The sequence below is a fragment of the Rhinatrema bivittatum genome, chromosome 9 (assembly GCF_901001135.1).
Source record: "Rhinatrema bivittatum chromosome 9, aRhiBiv1.1, whole genome shotgun sequence".
In the NCBI taxonomy this organism is placed as follows: domain Eukaryota; kingdom Metazoa; phylum Chordata; class Amphibia; order Gymnophiona; family Rhinatrematidae; genus Rhinatrema; species Rhinatrema bivittatum.
Genome location: NC_042623.1, coordinates 134,363,451 through 134,386,740, shown reverse-complemented (window position 1 = coordinate 134,386,740; position 23,290 = coordinate 134,363,451). Strand labels below are relative to the sequence as shown.

General features: G+C 40.5%; 1 protein-coding gene across 4 annotated transcripts in view; it reads left to right on the top strand.

Annotated features, from left to right (window-relative positions):
* Window positions 1–23,290, top strand: part of PPP2R3A (protein phosphatase 2 regulatory subunit B''alpha) — a 435,163-nt gene that overhangs the window by 54,581 nt on the left and 357,292 nt on the right. For 3 of the 4 annotated variants that reach the window (XM_029615752.1, XM_029615754.1, XM_029615755.1), the window contains exon 2: window positions 21,295–21,450. The exons of the other annotated variant lie outside the window; for it this stretch is intronic. The gene's annotated coding sequence lies outside the window, so the exon portion shown is untranslated. The remainder of the gene's footprint in view (window positions 1–21,294; window positions 21,451–23,290) is intronic. 4 annotated transcript variants of the gene reach the window in all.

Genomic DNA, 23,290 nt, shown 5'->3' with positions numbered 1-23,290 from the left:
GGGGACAGAGCCGGTTTAGCACAAATTTTTTTTTTTAATTTCCCCCCTCTGAATCCTAGGTGCATCTTATGGTCAGGTGCATCTTATGGAGCGAAAAATACGGTAGATGATCCAGTCCCCCTTTCCAGATTAACATACAGTACTTCCTCCTTACCTCATAAGCCCTACAATTCTGTTGCTTTTAATATTATTTTTTATATCTATAGGACATGCTACCTCCCTTTCTTTTTAAGCAGTCCTTCCTGAATAGATTGTAGCCCAGTATAACTAAATCCCAGTCTTGGACAGACTAGATGGGCCTTTTGGTCTTTATCTGCCAACATTTACTATGCTACTATGTAAAAGTGGCAGCCGAACTTGATTGCTTTGCATAAAGGAGATAGACTATTAATATTACTAATTTATAAAGCACTACCAGACATACACAGTGCTCTACAAATACACACAAGAGACAGTCGCTTCTCCACAGAGCTTACAATCTATTCAAAACAGACAAGACAAATAAAAGAATTAGGGAGAGGCAATTCAGAATTCTGTATGAATTATGTGCTGCAGATAAAATATGAAGTTTGAGAATACAAATGTTTTCAGTATCTGGAATCTTTCAGGAGGAAGGATCTTACAGGTTGGAAGTTAATTTTTATTTGGAGTGTTATTCTTTTTTATCTGTTTGATTTTCTTGGTTAGGTTTATTGTCTCTGGTAGACATTATTAAGTTGATGTGATATGTGTATGCATTTGTTACCTGCTTAGGATTTATAGATAAGTGGGGTAAAAATGTTAAATAAATAAATATAAAATAAAAAAATGTAAACTAGGCCTTAACATGCAATCTTGTTTGAAAAAAGGGTATAATTTGAGGAAGTGGGAGCTGCTCCTTGAACAGGACCACAGAGGAAGAAAATGACCAAGTTGTGGTTTCTGTGGCCAGGGCTGACCCAGGCGTTGTAGGGCGAGGGATGAATCTCTGGGAAATAGAACTGGAGGTGGAGAGGTGAGGGTAAAGCTTCTGGATGTGTGTGTGTGTGTGTGTGTGTGTATATGTGTGTGTGTGTGTGTGTATATGTGTATGTGTGTGTGTGTGTGTTTGTTTGTTTTTCTCTGGCGGCTGAGTTCATTGCCTCCCTTCTCTGCTATTCTCCTACTGGCTCCAGCACCTAGCATTTGACCTTCCAGTGTATGTTAAACATCAGCCCTCCATCAGTATGAAACCCACCTCTGAGTCCTGCTCTGCAGTGTAGCATCCCTTTTCAGATTTTCTGCATTGAATAATGTATACTACATTAGAGGAGGAGCGGGAATAGGGTCCTCTTACGCTGAATGCCTTTTTTTTTCCCCACGAGGGCTCTGTGGTGGTGCTTTTTGTTTGTACATTCGTATTTCAGAGGACATGCAACATGTTTAATCTTTTAGAAAGCAAGTATTTGATGAAACTATCCAGCTAAGGTTAACTGGATAACTTTTCCTGCATAAATGCCCCACTGGAATCCTGATTAAGATTATGCAGCTAACTCTAGCTGGATAATTTTCAACCTAACAGGGCAGATTTTGAATATAACTGGTTATAAAGTTATCTAGCTTTAATTAGCTGGATAATGTTAGCCTTAACTGGCTATATTCAAAAAAAGAATATAGCCAGTTAATAATAAGACTTAAATTAAAAAAAAAAAATCTCAGGTCTACTGACCCTAATGTCCCCACCTGAGATCTAATGCTTGGCCCTGGTGGACTAAGCCTAAAGCCCCCCCCCCCCCCCCCCCCCAAAACAAAACAAAACAAAACCACTTTATTTTGTTTAGAAACAAAATCTCCCCTTAACGGGTAAACCATATAGCAAATAGTTTGAGGTGGGTTATTGTTTCTTCTATTTTCTATGAGTGCAGTTGTGGAAAAAAACTGCTTAAACTACTCTTAAACAAAATATAGAAAAGTTTCTGGTGGTAGTTTAATATATTCACTAAATGCTGTACCAGCCAGGTTACCTAGTGACAGAAAATTATAATCATTAATTAACTACCAGCCACCCTTTATTTAAAAATTGCAGTAGCACAAACATTTTTTTGATATATAGTACACTATGTAAAGCTTCAAGTGCAGTTCATTAATAAGCTTCTCGCCGAATTGCTGCTCCAAAGATAATGTCTATATCTTTGTACATGCTGGATATAACTCAAAATCCTTACATATAGGTGACACGCTAATTCTTTTAAATGATTAAGCTAAGTATTGCTGGAGTTTAATGTCACCCACAGTACTTAGCTTGATATCACCCAACATGGCCAAGTTTCGGATCTGGTCCTTCGTCAGGGGATCAAAGATGAACATCACCCAGGCTTGGCCAAGTTGGGTGATATCAAGCTATGTATTGTTGGTATCATTTTTTTTTATTATCATTATTATATTATTATAAGTATCATTGTTGGTATTGTTGATATCAGCTATGCATTTGTTTGGGCGCGTGTTTCGGACGTGTTAATCCCCTTATTGTATCGGGTGCTAGTCTAGTGCATCCAAAATGTGTATAAACCCGGCACTAGGCTGGGTGTGCTTTCTGGAACCGCCCCCAGAATGAGCTGGAGTCTGAGAGTGATGAAGATGTCACTGATTCCCAGAGCTGTGAACTAGCTGCTGGGCAGCACATTGAAGGGGCATAAAAACATTTTTCAGTGAGATTAAGGGGAAATGTCATGTGGTTGTAAAAATGACTTTCCCAGATCTGAACTTATTTCTAATTTCTGCTTGGCACATTTTGAGCAAAACACCAACGTCAGGATTTTCTAAACAAGAATGGTACAGATTAAAAAAAAAATGAGTAAAGCTTGTAAATCTTTGAATAGTAATAAAGGGGATCAGTAAGCTAAATTAATTTTCTCCTGTACCAGATGATCAAAAACAGTGGTTCATTTCTTAATGTTCCTGCATCCGTTAACATTCAGGGTTGCACAGGTTAGGTTACTTGTATATGAATGTAGTGAAGTGCTGCACAGAGCATCTGAAAAAAAAAATACACAGGATAAAAAAATAGAAAAGATTTCACAGGAAACATACTGATGACGCTTAAGCAGAATGGTACAAAGACTGGAAAGGAGAAGTAATTCTTAGTCATAGGTCGCTGTTCTATTATCTGAGAACTTGTAATCTGACTCAGTTGTAGTAGGTGAAGTTATTAAAGGAAGATTACTAATGGTTCAAGCAAAATTGTCATAATCAGATTTATATAATAAATAGTAACATACATGGTGTTGGATAGGAACAGGACCTTTGTTCTTATCAAAAGTTGAACATCTTATTAAAAGAAAACTGCATGTCTGATAATATTCTTATCCGTAGTGGAGATTTTAACTGTACAACTGATGAGGAGAATAGGAGGAACCACTTTGAACCTCACCCACTGGCTGCTAAAGGAGCTATTGCTTATTATAAATGTAAATGATCTCATAGATGTATGGAGGAATTGAAGTCCAAGCACTAGAAGATTTTATATCTTAAAAAATCAATCAGATTTATTGACTGTCTGTCAAATTATTCCTTCTGGGTTTTCTGATCATAGAACGATTGTCTTTCATGTTAATTTACCCTCCATGCACTATTAAAACTGCTTCTGGCATTTTAATTCTCACCTGTTATAAGATTCACATTTTATAGAATGCTTTACAGTCTCTTAGAATGAGCGGTCAACGAAAGGAAACATTCATGCAATGGTGGGATGTTGGCAAAGTTCAAATTAAATTGTTTTGTCAACAATATACAGAGTAGGTGACAATGAACCTAAATCAAAGTATGAAGAAGTTGGAGGAAGAATCAGAGGGCATTTAGAAATCCCTTGAAAATAATTACAATGTTAGGCTATTTGAGAACTTGAAATGTAAGAAGAAACTATATATGAATCTGTTAGATAGCAGGTTGGAGGAGTCACTAGTCACTCATTTTCAAGGATTGAATTAGATGGATGCTTCTATTCAATTCTTTTCTGGGCTGGAAAATAAAGCTAATCACTAATTTGAAGACACCAGTATGATAAGAACTGATGCAACCTGCGGAGAGCTGGAGATTCACTGCAGGTTTCTATTCAGCTGTATGTAGCAGAGGCTGTAGACACATCTCAGACCTGGCACTTCCTTCAGGATCTCCTGAAGATTCCATCAGAGGAGGTAGAGGGACCTGAAGACTTTCTCACCCTTACTGAACTATCAGTTGCTGTTCAAGAACTAACATTAAAGTGCCAGGCATTGATAGACTGCCAGTAGAGTTTTATAAACATGTTTGGTCAGTGCTGGGGCAGGATCTTCATTGCATGTTTGAAGAAAGCATTCAAGAGAAACCGTTGCCTTTAAGTTGGTGAAGAGCTGTTATCACACTACTGCCCAAGGAAGGAGATCTTAGCATCATTAAGAAATGGAGGCCATTTCCTCTCCTCTGCTCAGATTACAAATTCTTTTCCAAAGCTTTAGGAAATAGATTAAAGAAAGTTCTATGTTCAGTTGTGTACCCTAGTGAATCCTGTTGCATACCTAACCTTTTTTTGATATCCAAGTTCTGGGTATTCAAAGCTTCATTTTTAGAAGTTTGTTTCAATATTATTTGCTGAAGGCATAAGAGTGTTGCACCCGTTGGTCACAGACGGCTGCGACCTCTGTTGCTCACCTCCTTTTTCCCTGCACCAGTGATTCTCGGAAGAATGGCGGCCTCTGCTTTCAAACGCCAGCTTCCCCGGCGTCCCTGGGATGGCATGGGCAATCCCGTTCGCCATCTTGAGTCGGGGATTATCTAAGGCACATGCGAGTCAGGCCTTCTCTTATACACGTCATGGCGGGAACCTCGGGGACGTCCCCTCCGCATGACGTCACCCGCCAGTGATTTAAGCTAGCTGGACTATGCTTCCTACAAGTTGGCAAGGACTTCCTTCCTGCTGAATTTCACTTCTCTTGGAGACGCTTCGCTATTCGCCTACTCTGAACTTGGTTCATGAACTCCGGAACTTTGGACGCCTTAGGTACCTGCTCCTCGGGGGCCTTGTCGCATTCCGGCTATCCGCTCCTCGGTGGGCCTTACTGGCTGGAGAATATATCTATATCAGATTGGGACCCAGCCTCATTCAGCCTTGTGAGTACACTCTTCTATTGCTACCAGCTTGCTGACGGGAATCTCTGGTGTACCCCGTGTCTCGGGCCACTACTGAGCTCGCCTCAGCAGACCACCTTCTATGCTTTAGAGTGAGTACCCTCATCTACCCAGCTCTGCTGACCACCTACACGTCTCTTATCTATGACAGCGTGATCCTCTGTGTACCCCGTGCTGCGAGCAACTACCGGATCTACCCTGAGAAGTATCCTTCTGAAGGAGGTATTCTCTGGTGCACCCTGCTCTGCGGGCCACTACCAGGGATATCATCACTGAGCAACTTTACTACTCTGAACTTTGTTTTTCTTCCCACTCGGTGGGTACTCCACCTAAGTTCCAATCTAATAAAGTCTCATTCCATCTGTGTCCGGCTCAGCTGAGACCACGCCTATTGTGGTGAGTCCCCACAGAGCTCCTCCCTGTGGGTGGAGTCAGCTCTCACTACGATCCAGGGTCCACAACCATATCAGAACATAACAAAGAGCAATTCATCATCTTGTGGATTATGGTAATTTCAGGTGGATGTCAGAGGACTCATCATCTAATGTATTGCACATTAAATCTGTTTTTTTTAATATATCAACATTTTGTTGGAAATAGTCTGAGCTTCCTAAAGACTGTTTAGAGGACTTAGAAACAGGTTCCTGATAGATTCCCTGTTTTATCCTCTCTTAATATAAACTAGGATAGAGTAGACAGCAGATACATTTGCTCATTTATTAGTTTTTAAAGCTATATGTAAGTTTTCTTAAGATATAGTAGGAAAAAGAAACTACATGCCTGCTGTAAAAGATGACATCAACACCTCAGGAATATCCAAGACAAATCTATAAAGCTTGCCTGGCAAGCACTGAATAAGCCTCCGATCCCAAAACTCTCTGGTGGAGAGTCCTGCCTGGGATTGCTACCAATGTGTTTGTGAACCATCTAATCCTGATGTGTCAGAGGACCTGTTCTTTCTGCTCAAATAAGGACTCCATCTTTCATGTGTTCCTGCAGTGTGTTCTAGGTTAAAACCTCTCTTTGCTTTTTTGGGTCTCAAAAGACAGATACTGGGTATCTTGCAAGTTTTCTGTTGAAATAGTGCAAACTGGCTATTCTAAAAAGCAGGAAAACAGAATCCCTGGCTCTGGAGTAGAGAATACTCTTGCTATTTTCCACTTCTTGATTGTTTCGAGAATTAAATTAGAATACAAGTACTATGAAATGATTGGCACAAAAATTTAAAGCAAAATGGGCTGTCAGTGTATTTTGTAAAATTGTGGATGGTGATTTGTTTTTGAATTTGTAAATATTTTTTAGTATGGAATACTATATGTGGTATTTAATTTTTATATTTTTTAACTTTTTGCTTTTGTAATGAAATGAAAGCATTTTGAAAGTCAAGATGTGTCTCTTTCTCTCTAGGTGAAATTTAAACAGACTGGATCTATCCCACAGCTGGGAATGGATCTCCTTTTCTCCTATCTTCCTGGAACATGCAAGGACTGAACTTTCCTGTGCTAGAACAAGTATCTACTCCTTATCGAACAAGCCTTCCCATAACTACTCACTTCAGCCTTGGTTCTTATCCGCATCATGAGTACTCTATCCAACTTGAGGCCTTCATAGTCCTCCCCTATTTAATGTCCTTGCTTTTCGCCCAAGTTATACAGACCCAATTCTCTATACTTGCTTCACCCATTTTATGTTTATCCAGGTTATTTCTACCTTGTTCATTGTTTTAATCCAGGTTACTTCTACCCTGTTCATTGTAAAACAAGACTTTGTCTCTGTTATTTTTTGCTGGTTGTAATGTAAACCGAAGTGATAATTAATCTTGTTAATTGAACCTCGGTATATAAAAAGTTATAAATAAATAAATAAATCATTCTCCATTCTTCTTTCTGGAAGAGGAACTCTCTTGTAAATCAGGGGAAAAAACAGTAGGAGGCTCCCTTTTTCCTTGAGAGCTCGGACACAACCTTATTCTTGGTAGTGCTTCAGAGGAACTTCTGTTTTCCTCTGTCTGGGTTTTTACTTTCACTCTCTCTCTCTGAGAATAGAACTCAACCATCCTTTTTTCAGGACATGCTTCACCAGATCTGAAACTCCTCGATAGCTCAGTCTCTCTGTCTACTCCCTCTATTGAAATAAATAGATTAAATACTGCATCTGCAAAGGGGAAGGCGCAAATTAGAACATTCTCTGTACCAACAAATGTATTTACTCTTTAAAAATGCAATTTACTTTGTGCTAAGTCCTCTGATTCCATACATTTCCTTTGAGGTGTGTCTGCATGCTCAGGTGCCAATGTCGTGCAACATGTTAATGCAATTGTGAGATGGAGGGGACAGCATTAACTTGTGTGAGAAAATGTCTATCCCCAATTTACAAATAAGCCCTGATTGCTAATTGCAACTATAACCTCAACAAAAGTCCTTTGTTTCTCCAATTTATGGCCTCATCAGGGGGATTTTCCCTTGGGGTTATAATTGTGATTAGCTCTCAAGATTTATTTGTATGTGGGGGATACATATTTTTTCACACAAGTTTTTTTCATTATATTTTGTTTGAGCACATATTACTATTTTAGGTGTTTTTTTCTGCCAAGCGATGATTAAAAAGAAGAACCGCTTATTGCTGTTGCATCAATTGATGGTATGATCTGACTTGTTCACCCTCAAAATTACATATTTGTACAAGGTATGAGTTGTGAAGTTGGAGTTAGATTACATTAGATGGTTCTTTCTCAATTTTTGCTGTTGTGAAGATTTGGGCCATCAATATGTTTTTTTGCCCATAATATCATATTTTTTATCTGGGGATAGGATAACACACTTTTCTGATACGTGGATAGCAGCTGACTTGAAATACCAGTAAAACCATAAAACAGAATTTCATGTCTGTAAAAGGAATCATATGCATTTTTAGTATCACATGGTTAAAGGTGTAACATAAAGGTATTCCAGCCAATCTGCTAGATTTAGCTGCTACATTTGGTGGGAGCTGCACTAAATTATTATTTTCAGCTTAAATGTTTATCATAAGAACATGAGAATATAAGAAATTGCCATGCTGGATCAGACCAAGGGTCCATCAAGCCCAGCATCCTGTTTCCAAAAGAGGCCAAACCAGGCCCCAAGAACCTGGCAATTACCCAAACACCAAGAAGATCCCATGCTACTGATGCAATTAATAGCAGTGGCTATTCTCTAAGTAAACTTGATTAATAGCAGTTAATAGACTTCTCCTCCAAGAACTTATCCAAACCTTTTTTGAACCTGCCATAATAACTGCACTAACCACAACCTCTGGCAACAAGTTCCAGAGATAAAATTGACCATTTAATCCTACTCTCTGTTTCCTGTCTTTTAACCAGTTTGTAATCCACGAAAGGACATTACCTCCTATCCCAAGACTTTTTAGTTTTCTTAGACGCCTCTCATGAGGGACTTTGTCAAATGCCTTCTGAAAATCCAAATACACTACATCTACCGGTTCACCTTTATCCACATGTTTATTAACCCCTTCAAAAAAATGAAGCAGATTTGTTAGGCAAGATTTCCTTTGGGTAAATCCATGTTGACAGTGTTCCATTAAATCATGTCTTTCTATATGCTCTACGATTTTGATCTTTAGAATAGTTTCCACTATTTTTCCCAGTACTGAAGTCACGCTCACTGGTCTATAGTTACCTGGATCACACCTGGAGCCCTTTTTAAATATTGGGGTTACATTGGCCAGTCTTCAGGTACAATGGATGATTTTAATGATAGGTTACAAATTTTAACTAATAGAGCAGCAATTTCATTTTTGAGTTCCTTTATTACCCTAGGATGCATACCATCTGGTCCAGGTGATTTGCTACTCTTTAGTTTGTCAATCTGGCCTACTACATCTTCCTGGTTCACAGTGATTTGGTTTAGTTCGTCTGACTCATCACCCTTGAAAACCATCTCCAGAACTGGTATCTCCCCAATATCCTCATTAGTAAACACAGAAGCAAAGAATTAATTTAGTCTTTCTGCAATGGCCTTATCGTCCCTAAGAACCCCTTTAACTCCTCTGTCATCTAATGGTCCAACTGACTCCCACACAGGTTTCTTGCTTCGGATATATTTTAAAAGTTTTTGAGTTTTTGCCTCTATGGCCAACTTTATTTCAAATTCTCTCTTCGCCTGCCTTATCAATGTTTTACACTTAACTTGACAATGCTTATGTTTTATCCTATTTTCTTCAGATGGATCCTTCTTCCAATTTTTGAAGGATGTTTTTTTGGTTAAAATAGCCTCTTTCACCTCACCTTTTAACCATGATGGTAATCGTTTTGCCTTCCTTCCACCTTTCTTAATGCATGGAATACATCTGGAATGTGCCTCTAGGATTGTATTTTTAAACAATGTCCATGCCTGTTGAACACTTTTAACCTTTGCAGCTGCACCTTTCAGTTTATAACTATTTTCCTCATTTTATCAAAGTTTCCCTTTTTTAAAGTTTAGTGTTAGAGCTGTAGATTTACTTATTGTCCCCCTTCCAGTTATTAGTTTAAATTTGATCATATTATGATCACTATTGCTAAGTGGCCCCACCACTGTTACCTCTCTCATCAAATCCTGCGTTCCACTAAGAATTAAATCTAAAATAGCTCCCTCTGTTGGTTTCTGAACCAATTGTTCCATGAAGCAGTCATTTATTACATCCAGGAACTTTGTCTCTAGCAAGTCCTGATGTTACATTTACCCAGTCAATATTAGGGTAATTGAAATCTCCCATTATTATTGCAATGCCAAATTGGTTAGCTTCCCTGATTTCTCTTAGCATTTCATCATCTGTCTGACCATTTTGTCCAGGTGGACAGTCTTATACTCCTATCACTATACTCTTACCCAACATACATGGGATGTCTATCCATATAGATTCTACTGAGCATTTAGTCTCTTGTATGATCTTTATCCTGTTGGACTCTATACTCTCCTGGACATAAAGTGCCACATCCTCACCAAGTTGATCCTCCCTATCATTGCGATATAATTTGTACCCTGATATAGCAGTGTCCCATTAGTTATCCTCCTTCCACCAAGTCTCTGTGATGCAGTTAAGGAGGAGGAATAACCTAGTGGTTAGAGCAGTGGGCTACGAACCAGGAGACCAGGGTTCGAGTCTCACTGTCACTCCTTGTGACCTTGGGCAAGTCACTTTACCCTCCATTGCCTCAGGTACAAATCTTAGATTGTAAGCCCTCTGGGGATAGAGAAATACCTACACAGTACCTGAATGTAAACCGATGTGATATCTCGGATCGAATGTCGGTATATAAAAATAATAAATAAAATAAATAAATGTACTGCTATACACTCTAACTCTCCCATCTGTTATGGCTAGACTCCCCAAGGAGGGAGGAGTTAGCAATCTGTGATGATATACTCATCAAGAGGGGAGGAGCCAGCACTCTGTTATGGACTGGACTGCAGAGTAAGCAATCTGTTGTAGATCTGCTCCTTCAGAAGGGAGGAGTTAGCAATCTATTATATTTCTGCTGCTCAGAATTAGCTATCAGCTGAGCATATGTAGCCCGGCCTGCAGCACTGCATCCCATGGGGCCCAATGGTTATGGGATTTTTTTCTATTTCTCTCTCTTTGGGTAAAAGTTTCTAAAAGTGTTTTAAAAACTGTTTTCATGCAGGGCTTCGCAATTCTTTCAATTTCACTATTCTTAGTCTCACTAGGCAGGTTTTGGCATTTGTTTCCAAGTTTGGTGTGCATTGACTTTAGTGTAGCAAGCAGCAGTTGTTGGGGTTTTTATTTGTTTTTTGGTTTTGTTTTTTGTTTTTTTTACAGTTGAGCTGTTTGATTATGCTTTGTTAGCTGTCCTATAAAGGCGAAGAAGGTCAAGGGCAAGAGGACATGATTTTACTCCAAGTATTTCCTGTTCTTGTTGAGAACAGGGGAACTCTGTTCCATCCTTTTTTTTCAAAATAATTTTTATTAACAGGAATATGGAGAAGGAGGTACAGAAACATAAACAGTTGATCACAAGAGGTCCAGAAATAGAAAACAATACAAAAATAGAACGTACACCATACCATCAAGATACAAAAACTAAACTCTTAACATCCATACTGGACGTGTACTAACTAAACCCAGAAAGTCACAAAGCCCCATACTATAAATATAAACTATGCAGAGCACATCTCCTTTCAAACAAAATGAAAACAAAACAAAAATGTTCCACATCATGAAGAATAAGGGACACCTAAAACTCAGCATTTAGTAAGGCAGCCCTAGACACTGAATTCCTCCATTCCCTGCAGGGCTAGGCCACTTTACGTCATAGCCCATATGCAACAGCTCAGATTGAATATCCATGGGGAGGAGATTGTAAAAAAAAAACCTCCCACAGTGTACAATAGCATTCATCAGGCTTATTTATGTCTACCCAATTTAGAATCAAGCCACTCCATTTGCATAAGCAACACCATTTTCTGAAACCAGGAAGTGGGGGTGGGTGGCACCTCTTCTATCCACACCACCAAAATACATTTATAAGCAACTAGGAGGGCCAATTGTATAAATTTTGCCTTGGCTGTGCACTGTTCTGATGTCTCTCCCTCCAAACCCAGTAAGAGAGTAGAACCATTCCTCACAATTGTAAGACCAGTACATTGACCAGGGTAGTAAGCACTACTGACCAGAAACCCTCTAAGTAACAGCAGGAAATAAATCGGTGAATAAGAGATCCCGTCTCCCCTCCACTCTTGACACACAAAATAGAAGGAGCTAAACCCATGCGATGTCTCCTCACATCATCAATATAGGTGTGATTTAGCAACTTATAGTATAATTCTCATAAGTAAGTATCGGGAATGAAGTGATGTAAAACTGTAAAGCAATATGTCAATAATTCCTTAGAAATGTGTTCTCCCAGGGCCAAAGACCAATAGGTGGCAAGGGAGTCTAGGTGGGAAGGAACTTCTTTCTACATAATCTATGCCAACCTGCAATGGAGTTTTTCAGAAGGGACACATCTTGAAGCTCCTGAGCAAAGGAGACTTCCTGGGGAAAAGCTTCAGCATCCCAAGTAAAAGTACCTAAATAATGCCCTATCTGGAGATATGCAAAAAAATACTTAGAAGGGACTTGGAAAACTCAGCTCAACTCAGCAAAAGAGAGAACAACAGGTGCACTAGAGTCATATAAGTGCAAAATAAACCAAATGCTTTAGCCCATCCCTGTAAAATGGCTTCATAATCTCTTCCAGGCAAAAAACACACATTGCCCAGCAGAGGAAGCAACAAAGAGTAGTGACCAGATAAGCCCCATTTAGCCCTCAGCCAATACCAGGCCTATATACAAGGATAAAGCAAAATTTTAGAAAAAGACTGGCGTCGAAGATCTCCAGGGCGGACTTGGATTAGATATAAATGAGACCAGGGAGCAACTATGTTATCAAGTAATCTAGTTTCACAAAACTGGTATGTAGCAGAAAGCCACTCATCCACAAACCTCAATTGGCACGCCGCATTATAGAGTCTCAGGTCGGGAAAGGCCAAACCTCTGTATCTAGGATTTCCCTACTTATAAGAATTTAGCATCCTGCTTGTCCTCTGAGAAACAGTTGCTTACCTGTAATGTGTATTCTTCTAGGACAGCTGGTTGTTAATTCTCATGGAATCTGACCTCTTTTTATTATGTTTGATTCTCTTTATTACATATTATGCATGAACTGAAGGAGCGGCATGCAACATGGTTAGGCGAGTTGGGTTGCACATGCTCTATTGAGCATGACAAAAGCTTATAGAAGCGCTATTAGGTAGAGTCTGTGCACCGGGCTCAGTCTGATGATATTGTCCACTTGTGAAGGCTTACATCCTGCTATCCCCAGAGAACACCTGTTACACATTAGCAACTTTTCTGTACTGCTAAATAATTTCATGCCAAAACATTAAATTCTTCACAAATGTCTTCACTGTGAGGGGAGGCTCTGAGAATACTTAAGAACATAGGATGTACCATGCTGGATCAGATCAAAAGTCCATCAAGCCCAGTATCTTGTCTGTGATAGTTCTTAGTGACCCAGATTGCTGCTATCTGGCAGATGTCAAAGAATAGATTGATTCCTTGTTGCTTACTCCTAGGGATAAGTTATGGCTTTCACATGTCTACCTGGTTAATAGTAGTTTATGGACTTTTGCTCTAGGAACCTGTCCAACCCCTTTTACACCCAACTATGCTAGATGTCTTGATTACATCCTCCAGCAATAAAATTCACAGATTTCCAAATTGTTTTGAATCTGCTACCAGTTAGTTCATGGTATGTCTCTTAGTCCTAGTACTATTGGAAAGGGTAAAAAATCTTTCCCTATTTACCCCACCCCACTCATGATTTTATAGACCTCTATCATATCTCTTTTCAGCTGTTTCTTCTCCAGGTTGAAGACCCACAAACTGTTTAGCCTTCCTTTAGGGGGGAGCAGTTCCATCCCCTTTATAATTTTAGTCACCCTTCTCTGTACGTTTTCTAGATGAAGCCAGATCTCTACACAGTACTGAAGATGTGGTTGCCCCATGGGTTGATACAGAGGCATTATGATATATTAGTAATATAGTAAATGATGATAGATAAAACCAAAATGGTCCCCAGCAAAATGTTTAGGGGTGAAGCTGCCACTCTGTGCAATTTAACACATGCCTTCTATTTAGGATTACCCATGAAGAAATATTACTCCAACAGTTACCACAGGTTACCTCCTTTCTTCATGTCTATTCTCCAGTTTTTTTGTGTTCTTCTGTGTTTATTGCCCATTTGAATTCAGTTACCATTTTTGTCTTCACCATCTTTTCTAGGAGGGTATTCCATGCATCCACCACCTTTCCACGAAAAAATTTTCCTGATGTTTGTGTCTTCCCCCTTGGAGCTTCATATCATGACCTCTAGTTCTATAGCTTCCTTTTCATTGGAAAAGATTTGATTATTGTGCATTATTAATATCCTCCAGAAATGTAAAAGCCTCTGATATCTGATATGATTCTGCTTGTGGGATAAGCCCACAAGCAGCCTCTCACCTTTTCATGACCAGCCTGTCTTCCCAATGCCATCCTCTCGCTGCCTGGAGGCCGCTGACTTCACCATCATTGCTGCTGCTGTCCTCAGCGGGCCGCTGTCACTCTCTCGCGGTCTGGAGACCACCCACAGTCTGCTCCTGCACATCGGGCCTTGCCTCCAGGAGGCCAACGATGCTGCTTCTTTGTGGCATGAAGCGGGGATTGCCGCCTCCAGCTTCCTCTTCTTGTGGCCGGTGGGGCCGCTCTGGAGCTCCTCTTCGCGACCCAGTGGCCGCCACTGGTGTTTCTTCAGTGGCTGGTGCCGCCCCCAGTTTCTCTCCTGTGGCAGGAGCCGCCTTCGACGCCTCAGGCCTGTTTCTCCTGCTTCTCAGCATGGCTGCTGTCCTGGTCCTGCCTCCTTAGGTGCGGGGCTGCTCCTCTTCCATGGATTTAAAGGGCCAGTCCTCCTGGCTCCTCCTCATGATGTCATCTTGGGTGTTCCCCTTCAGCCCTACAAAAGGACCCAACCTTCGGTTCTTCTTTGCCTTCGCAAGGAGTCAGTCAGGGAGTTGGACTGCTCCTGGATCCTCCGTTCCAGCTCTTTGGTCCACAAGTCTCCGATGTCCACCTTCGCTTCTTCAAGTCACTCTGTTCTTTGTGGGAATTCCCTTGTCTTCATCTGTGGTTCCTGATCCTTTGTCTACATGTTCATTCCATGTTTGGTCACTCGCTGGATCCTAAGTCCTTGTCTTCAGATGTCTTCGTTGTCCGACCCTCCTGACGTCCTCACCTTCAGATCCTCCTGAGGTCCTCACTTTCTGATGTCCTGTCTTGCCTGAAGTCCGTCATCCAGTTGTTCTGCCTCTCGGAGCTTCCTCGATGCTCTTGGTTGACTGACCCGGGGGTCCAGATGTCCAGATATCTCAGATGTCTTGTTCTCCAGTTCACTCAACACCTCCTTGATGCTCTTGACTGAGTGTCCTGGGGGTTGAAGTCCAGATGTCCTGACATTCCAGACGTCTTTGTGTACAGATGTCCTCATCTTCAAATTCCTTTGATGTCCTCGTCTTCAGGTCTTTCGCTGTCAAGCATTCAGACCCTTTTGGCTTCTTCTTCAAGGAAGCCTTCAGACTCTTTGGCTCCCTCGTCAGGGTAGCCGTCTTCTCGGATGTCCTGGTTCTGGATTTATGTCCTGGTGTGCTGCCATCCTCTGGTCAACTTCGGGTGCGTCATCCACTTCGTGTCTGAAGCCTTCGCTTCTTCTGGTTGGCCTGCATCGATCACGCTTGGTCACCGAAGCTCTGTCCAGCTTGGTTGCCGCTACAAGTCTTGGCTGGATTCCTATTCATACTGAGTTTTAATTCTTCTGTCATCTATCCACTCATCAAGTGTCTTCATTAATGTTCCTGATGTCCTTATCTTCAGCCTTGCTCAACCTTATCAAGTATTGTCTGATCGTGTCTTCAAGTATCGTCTGATCGTGTCTTCAGTCTTCGAGTCTTGTTCCAGTATCATAGTCTGCCCTCGACCTCTGTCAGTCTTGACGCATTTGCCGTTTCCGTACGGCAGGTCTGAAAGGGCTATCGAGTGGCCGGAGGGCTACCCCAGAGATCAGCATTGTGTTGTTGGGTCTCTTTTGATGCATCAGATTCGGTGGAGGTCATAGTCCCTGGTCTTCAGCCTGTCCGCCTGTGCTTGGACACATCTCACCTGCCTCTGCGCTTCTACGGAGCTCTCTGCAGTCGCGTCGTGGTCCAAGGGCACACAGCTCTCCCCAGAATCGAGATTGCTCCCTAGCACTCTCCCAACAATATCCCCCCCCCCCCCCCGCACCGTCCGTCCATCTCTTTTCTTGTCTAGAGACAGAGAAATATCTAAGTACTTGAATGCAATCTGCCTGAAAGTGGAATATAAATCAAATAAAAATTCCAGCTGAAATTATTTTCCCTATAACAAAGGCATTTTACTTACCTACATGAAGGAGTGGTCAGCAGAAGGGGGGAAGAATTTCTAGAGGAGAACATCTGCCAGTGGACTGTTTAAATCTTTCTGGGCTCCTTGAGATTTTGGGTGAAAATGTGAAGTCTTGAGCCACTCTTATTGCGTCATTTGTTTAGGACATGACTATAATTGGACTTTAATGCTTTTTTTTGTTATAAAGCAATTGCTTTTTTTGGACATAGATTTGGGTATTTCCTGATTTGTGTAAGGGGATACAGCAGAGATGTAAAGAATATTTGGTGCTAAGATAGCAAGTTACCTTCACTGGAGGGAGTTCTTTTTTTGCTCCATTTTCCAAGCATTATAAAATATGAATATAATGCTTACATTTTTTTATGAAACAAGATAATTAAAGGTTGGTCTTGATGCTAAAGTTAAACCAGAGATTTTGATAGTCATTAGTCTGATCACATGAGTTCCTTCCTGTTAGGATTTGCAATCTAAGTTCATCTTTGGATGCTAAGACTCTATTTCTTGGGTTTTTTTTTTTCTTTTTAAGTGGCATTTATACATCAACCATAGAAGTTGGAAAGCAGTTCTGGAACTGCTGCTCTGCTTTGTGCATGTCTCGCAAGATATGCAGTTCGGCGCGAAAATACAGGCACCCATGCTAGTGTCTGCATCCTAGTGCTGATCTGTATGTCTTACGAGGCCGGTATGAGACATGCAGAGAATTGTGCAATGCCTACCCAGACAGCAGCACTTACTCCAAAAGAAAGCAATTCAGCCTACAGGTTGCTGGGGATAGGATGGTGTCTTGAGGCTTGGGGGAGGGTCTGAGGCTGGGGGGGCTGTCTGCTGTCTGGGTAGGCATGGGGTGGTGGTTGAGATTGGCTGACCAAGGGAGGGGGTTAGGGCTGAAAACAAGCTGCTGTGCACAGGGGAAAGGGAGGGAATCTAGGGATACATGTGCTGGGCAAAGTGTTGGACCCAAATACTGGACAAAGTGATGATCTTGAGCACTGGTGCTGGGCTGAGGGGAGCAAAATACCATGGTGGGTGTGGATATGTATGGTTTTATGTTGTGACCACCATGTCTCTGTGCTTGTTATTGGTCGGGGGTGGGTGTTTTGTAATAAAACCTCATTCTCCACTGGAACAATGATGGAAATGTGGCAGCTTCAACATAACACCTCACATTCACCACAAGAATGATGATGGGGGCTTGGCTTAAGTGTAGGAAGAAAAGCAAGTTTTCTTCAATAAAAAGGACTCTTCATAGACAGCAGGAAGAATTATCTATGACCTGTGGGTGATGTCATTCAACAGCGCTGAACTGAGTCTTCTTTCCTAGCTCATAGAGCTTTTCCTCTACTGAGCGTGCAGGCGTTGTCTCATGAACCCCTCAGTTGTTTGTAGAGTTTAGCTTTTTAGCTTAGTCGTTGAGTCTCAAGGGAAGTGGGGACAAGGGGGGTATTAAGCATGGCTTGATTAACAACTGGATAAGATACAAGAATCACACTCATCTGGGCCATGCTGGAGCAAAGAGGATCAAGTGTGGATGGTCCTTGAGCGCTTTATGCACTGTTCTGTCTACTAGTAGAAGTGACAAGAAAGCGTACAGTATATCTGCATCCCATTTGAGCAGAAAAGCATCTGGAGAGGATCTGAATTTGCTTTGAAGAATAGAGCAGAATCTTTTCACCTTCCTGTTGGCATTCAACATGAACAGATTGACAATTGACCCCAAAGATCAAATAACTTGTTTACCACTGCTTGATCTAGAGGCTAATCGTGAGGACGAACAATCTGAGGTGATCCGCTAATGTATTGGAGATGCCAGGAAGGTAGGTTGCTTATATGAAGGCCTTGTGGCTTCAGCCTGTTCCCAAATCCTTAGGGATTTTTGGTAATGGGTCCACAACCTTGTGCCTCCTTACTTGTTGATGCAGAGCATTGCTCTTTGTCGGTTTGGATTAGAATTCACTTTCCCTGAAGGAGATGTGAGAAAGTGCTTAATGCATATCTGATTGCTTGAAGCTCCAGAAGATTGATCTGAAATGGATGTTCTGTTGACAAACAAGATACTTTACTTCGTAAAGACACGTGTGTGTACCCCACCCTCTTGTGGACACATCCCTTGGCAGTTGTTTGATAGGATAAAAATCTAGGACATTCTGATTTAGCCACCATTGGAGTGACCACTTTATTTCTACCATGACCCTCACCGGGAATGATAAGAACATAAGTTGCCAACTGGGTCAGACCAAGAGTCCATCAAGCCCAGCATCCTGTTTCCAATAATGGCCAATCCAAGTTACAAGTACCTGGCAAGTACCCAATAATAGCAGTGGATATTCCCTAAGTCAACTTGATTGATAGCAGTTAATGGATTTCTCCTCCAGGAACTTATCCAAACCTTTTTCAAACCCAGCTATACTAACTGCCCTAACCACATCCTCCGGCAATAGGTTCCAGAGCTTAATTGTGAGTTGAGTGAAAAAGAATTTTCTCCAGTTTGTTTTAAATGTACCACTTGCTTACTTCATGGAGTGTCCCCTAGTCCTGTTATTTGAAAGATTAAATAACCTTTTCACATTTACCTAGTCTAGTCCTCTCATGATTTTATAGACCTGTATCATGTCCCCCGAGTTATTTCTTTTCCTAGCTGAACAGGCCTAACCTCTTTAGCCTTTCTTCATAGGGGAGCTGTTTCATTTCTTTATCATTTTGGTTGAGCTTCTCTGAACCTTCTCCAGTGCAATTATATCTATTTTGGGGGGATATGGAAACAGAATTGCATATAGTATTCAAGGGTGGTCTCACCATGGAGCAATAGAGGCATTATGACATTCTCTGTTCTATTTGCCATTAGAAAATAACATAAGAACATGCCATACTGGGTCAGACCAAGTGTCCATCAAGCCCAGCATCCTGTTTCCAACAGTAGCCAATCCAAATCACAAGTACCTGGCAAGTACCCAAATATTAAATAGATCTCAAGCTACTAATGCATATTAATTAATAGCAGTTTATGGATTTTTCCTCTAGAAACGTATCCAAACCTTTTTTTAAGCCCAGTTACATTAACTGCCATAACCACATCCTGTGGCAGTGAATTCCAGAGATTAACTATGCACTGAGTGAAAAAGAATTTTCCCTTCCTAATAAATCCACTGCAACACAGTGACCCGATTATTTCAATGTATTATCCACTGTCGCTTAGATCTTTTTCCTGGGTGGTAACTCCTAATATAGAACCTAACACCATATAACTACAGCATAGGTTATTTTTCCCTATATGCATCACCTTGCACATGTCCACATTAAATTTAATCTGCCATTTGGATGCCCAATCTTCCAGTCTCACAAGGTCCTCCTGCAATTTATCACAATCCGCAAGTGATTTAACTACTCTGAATAATTTTGACATCTGCAAATTTGATTTCCTAACTCGTTATATCCCTTTCCAGATCATTTATAAATATATTGAAAAGCACCGGTCCAAGGACAGATCTCTGAGGCACTCCACTGTTTACATTTTTCCTCTGAGAAAACTGACCATTTAATCCTACTCTCTGTTTCCTGTCTTTTATCCAGTTTGAAATCCATGAAAGGACATTGCCTCCTGTCCCATGAATTTTTAGTTTTCATAGAAGCCTCTCATGAAGGACTTTGTCAAATGCCTTCTGAAAATCCAAATATCTATCTATATTTTCTTTGATTTTTCCCAACACTGAAGTCAGGTTCGCTATTCTATAGTTTCCCAAATCACCCCTGGAACCATTTTTAAATATAGGAGTTACTTTGGCCACCCTCCAGTCTTCAGGTACAATGGACCATTTTAATGATAGGTTACAAATTTTTACTAATAGATTTGAAATTTCATTTTTTGAGTTCTTTCAGAACCCTGGGGTATACCATCTGCACCAGGTGATTTACTGCTCTTCAGTTTGTCAATCTGGCCTACAACATTTTCTAGGTTCACCGTGATTTGGATCAGTTCATCTGAATCGTCACTGTTTTGGAACTGGTATCTCCTCAAAATCCTCATTAGTATACATGGAAGTAAAGAATTAGTTTAGTCTTTTTGCGATAGTCTTATCTTTCCTAAATGCCCCTTTAACCCCTCGATCATCTAACAGTCCAACTGTGACTCCCTTGCAGGTTTCTTGCTTCGGATATATTTAAAAAAAATTTTATTATGAGTTTTTGCCTTTATCACCAGCTTCAGTTCAAATTTTCTTTTAGCCTGGCTTATCAATGTTTTATATTTAACTTGACAATGCTTATGCTTTTTCCAGTTTTTGAAGGAATTTTTTTTGGGCTAAAATAGCCTCTTTCACCTTGCCTTTTAACCATGCCGGTTATTGTTTGGCCTTCCTTCCAACTTTCTTAATGCATGGAATACATCTGGACTGCGCTTTTAAGAAAGTATTTTTAAACAATGTCCATGCTTGTTTTACACTCTTAACTTTTGCAGCTGTATCTTAGTTTTTTTCTATTTTCCTCATTTTATCAAAGTTTCACTTTTGTAAGTTTCATGTTAGATCTGTAGATTTCATATTATCCCCCTTCCAGTCATTAGTTCAAATTTGATCATGTTATGATCATTATTGCCAAGTGACACCACCACAGTTACTTCTCTCACCCAATCTTGCATTCCACTAAGAATTAGATCTAAAATAGCTCCCCTCGCTCGTTGGTTCCTGAACCAGTTGCTCCATGAAGCAGTCATTTATTACATCCAGGAACTTTATCTCTCTAGCATGTCCTGATATATTTACCCAGTCAATATTGGGGTAATTGAACTCCCATTATTACTGCACTGCCAAATTAGTTAGCTTCCCTAATTTTTCTTAGCATTTCATCATTAAGCTCATCATTCTGGCCAGGTAGATGGTAGTATACGCCTATTGCTATACTCTTACCCAACACACAGGTGTTTTCTACCCATAAAGATTCTACTGTGCATTTAGTCTTTTGCAGGATCTTTATCCTGTTGGACTCTATGCATCCTGGACATAAAGCGCCCACCTCCCTCCCCAAGTTGATCCTTCCTATTATTGCAATATAATTTGTACCCTGTATAGCACTGTCCCATTGGTTATCCTCTTCTACCAGGTCTCTGAGATACCAGTTATGTCTATTATTTCCAGTTATTATAATTCTCTGTTATACACTCAACTCTCCCATCTTCCTTCTTAGACTTCTGGATAAGGACTGAAGCAACTGGTCCCACTGAGTGCAGAGACCCAACTGAAGTATCTGCACATGGAGGCAGGCTAAAAGAACCTCAAGAATCCCTGCTGCCATATGACCTAGGACAACCAACATATCCCCCATAAGTCTGCTTTCACATGCGTAAGTTGGTCGATTTTCTAACATGCGCGTGGCAATGAAATTATCAGTTTTACCAATTAGTCTACCAGTTTGCACAGTCCATCTGCAGATCATCGAGACCATCCTGGCTCTTCAGCATGAAATCCCCCCCCCCCCCCCCCCCCCACCAGTCAGTATTTTACTTTTTTTTGTAAATGATATTTTATTGGAAGATGTATAGCCATTACATAATCAAAGCATAATATAACTTAACATCTAACAAACCACAAGTTACAACCCACATTGTAGCATCTTAAATCTTCAGCTTATTCAAATTATTCATGTTTATTCGTCTATGGTTTTAGGATTATATCATCCAAATTATAAAATTCTGTACAGCTTGAGATGGTAAAATCTCTGTACAGTTTCTTGCTTAATTCGTGACACAAGTAGTATGCGAGTAATATAGGTCTCAAGGGGAGCTGTGTCCAACAGCCTTCAATGACTCACAATTGTAGCTTGGCCTCCATTGCAAATAAGGGGACCATATGGAGGTAAAGCGTGGGACAGTCTGATGTTTTCATGCCGTCAATTCATAGAGTGCACTCATCTTATCTAATTTGGTAATCAGCGTGTTTAATGTTGGAGGACTACTCTGTTTCCATTTAACTGCTATAACGCTTCTAGAGGCAATTAAAATCTGGTGTATCAATAGCCATTCATGTTTGGTTTTATCCGTTGGCATATTTAATAAAGCATTTTCAGGGATTAACAGAGTTTCCACATTTAACATTTGTTGAATTAAGAAGAAACTGTCCCCCAAAATCTCTCTATCTCTGGACATGTCCACCACAAATTGAAAAAAGAAACTCTTTGTCCGCAAGCTCTCCAGCATAAGTCATTCTGGGCAAGTTGGGCCTTAAATAATCGAACCAGGGTAAAATACCATCGCAGGAGAACTTTATAACTGTTTTTGGAGAGTGATGCAGATATGGAGCTTCTCTTTGTGTTGAGAAAGATTATGTTCCAGGTATCACCCTCTAAGCTTTTCCCTAAGTCTTCTTCCCAGACCCTCATATAGTTTGGTTTCTGACTAGGGTCATTGTTAAGAATGTTATATATTTTTTAGATTGCCCCTTTTATTCTGTCTGCCTAGTCACACCAATGTTCCAGTTGAGTTTTCCCCATTGATAAATCATCAGCCACTTTTTCAGAGTGGAAAAAATAGCTCAACTGAACATATGGGAAATAATCCCTGTCTGTGAGCCCATATGTGTCTTTAAGGTGGGAAAAAGTTGCCCACGTTCCCTGGCCCCATACATTACCCATAGTGATAAGCTTTTTCGATTTCCAAATTTGGAGGCTCGGGGAGTCCTGACCCGGGGTAAATAATCTATTGTAGAACAAGGCTGAGCTATAAAAGTACTTCCTTCCACCCACCAATCGGTGTCTCCATTGATGCCAAACTCTAAGAGTGGTGCAAGTTATGGAGGGCAGTTCTCCAGTACCTATCCAGGTGTTCCTCGGCTGCCATGTTGTGGCCCAAATAGGAATAAATATTTATTTATTTATTTATTTATTTATTTATTTATTTATTTATTTAGGATTTTTATATACCGACCTTCTCAATACAAGTATCAAATCAGGTCGGTTTCCATAGAACAAAACTGTTGCGGTTAAGGCGTTACAATAAACAGAGTTTCTGAACATAAGAACATAAATAAATATTACATAGACAACAATATTACATAGACAACAATATTTCCCGAAAACTCTTGTTCAATTGCTACCCAACGTTTCCGTTCTCCCTTTTTGTTCCAATCTATTATCACTCTCAATTGAGCTGCAACAAAGTACATTTGTGTGGTACCCCTAGTCCTCC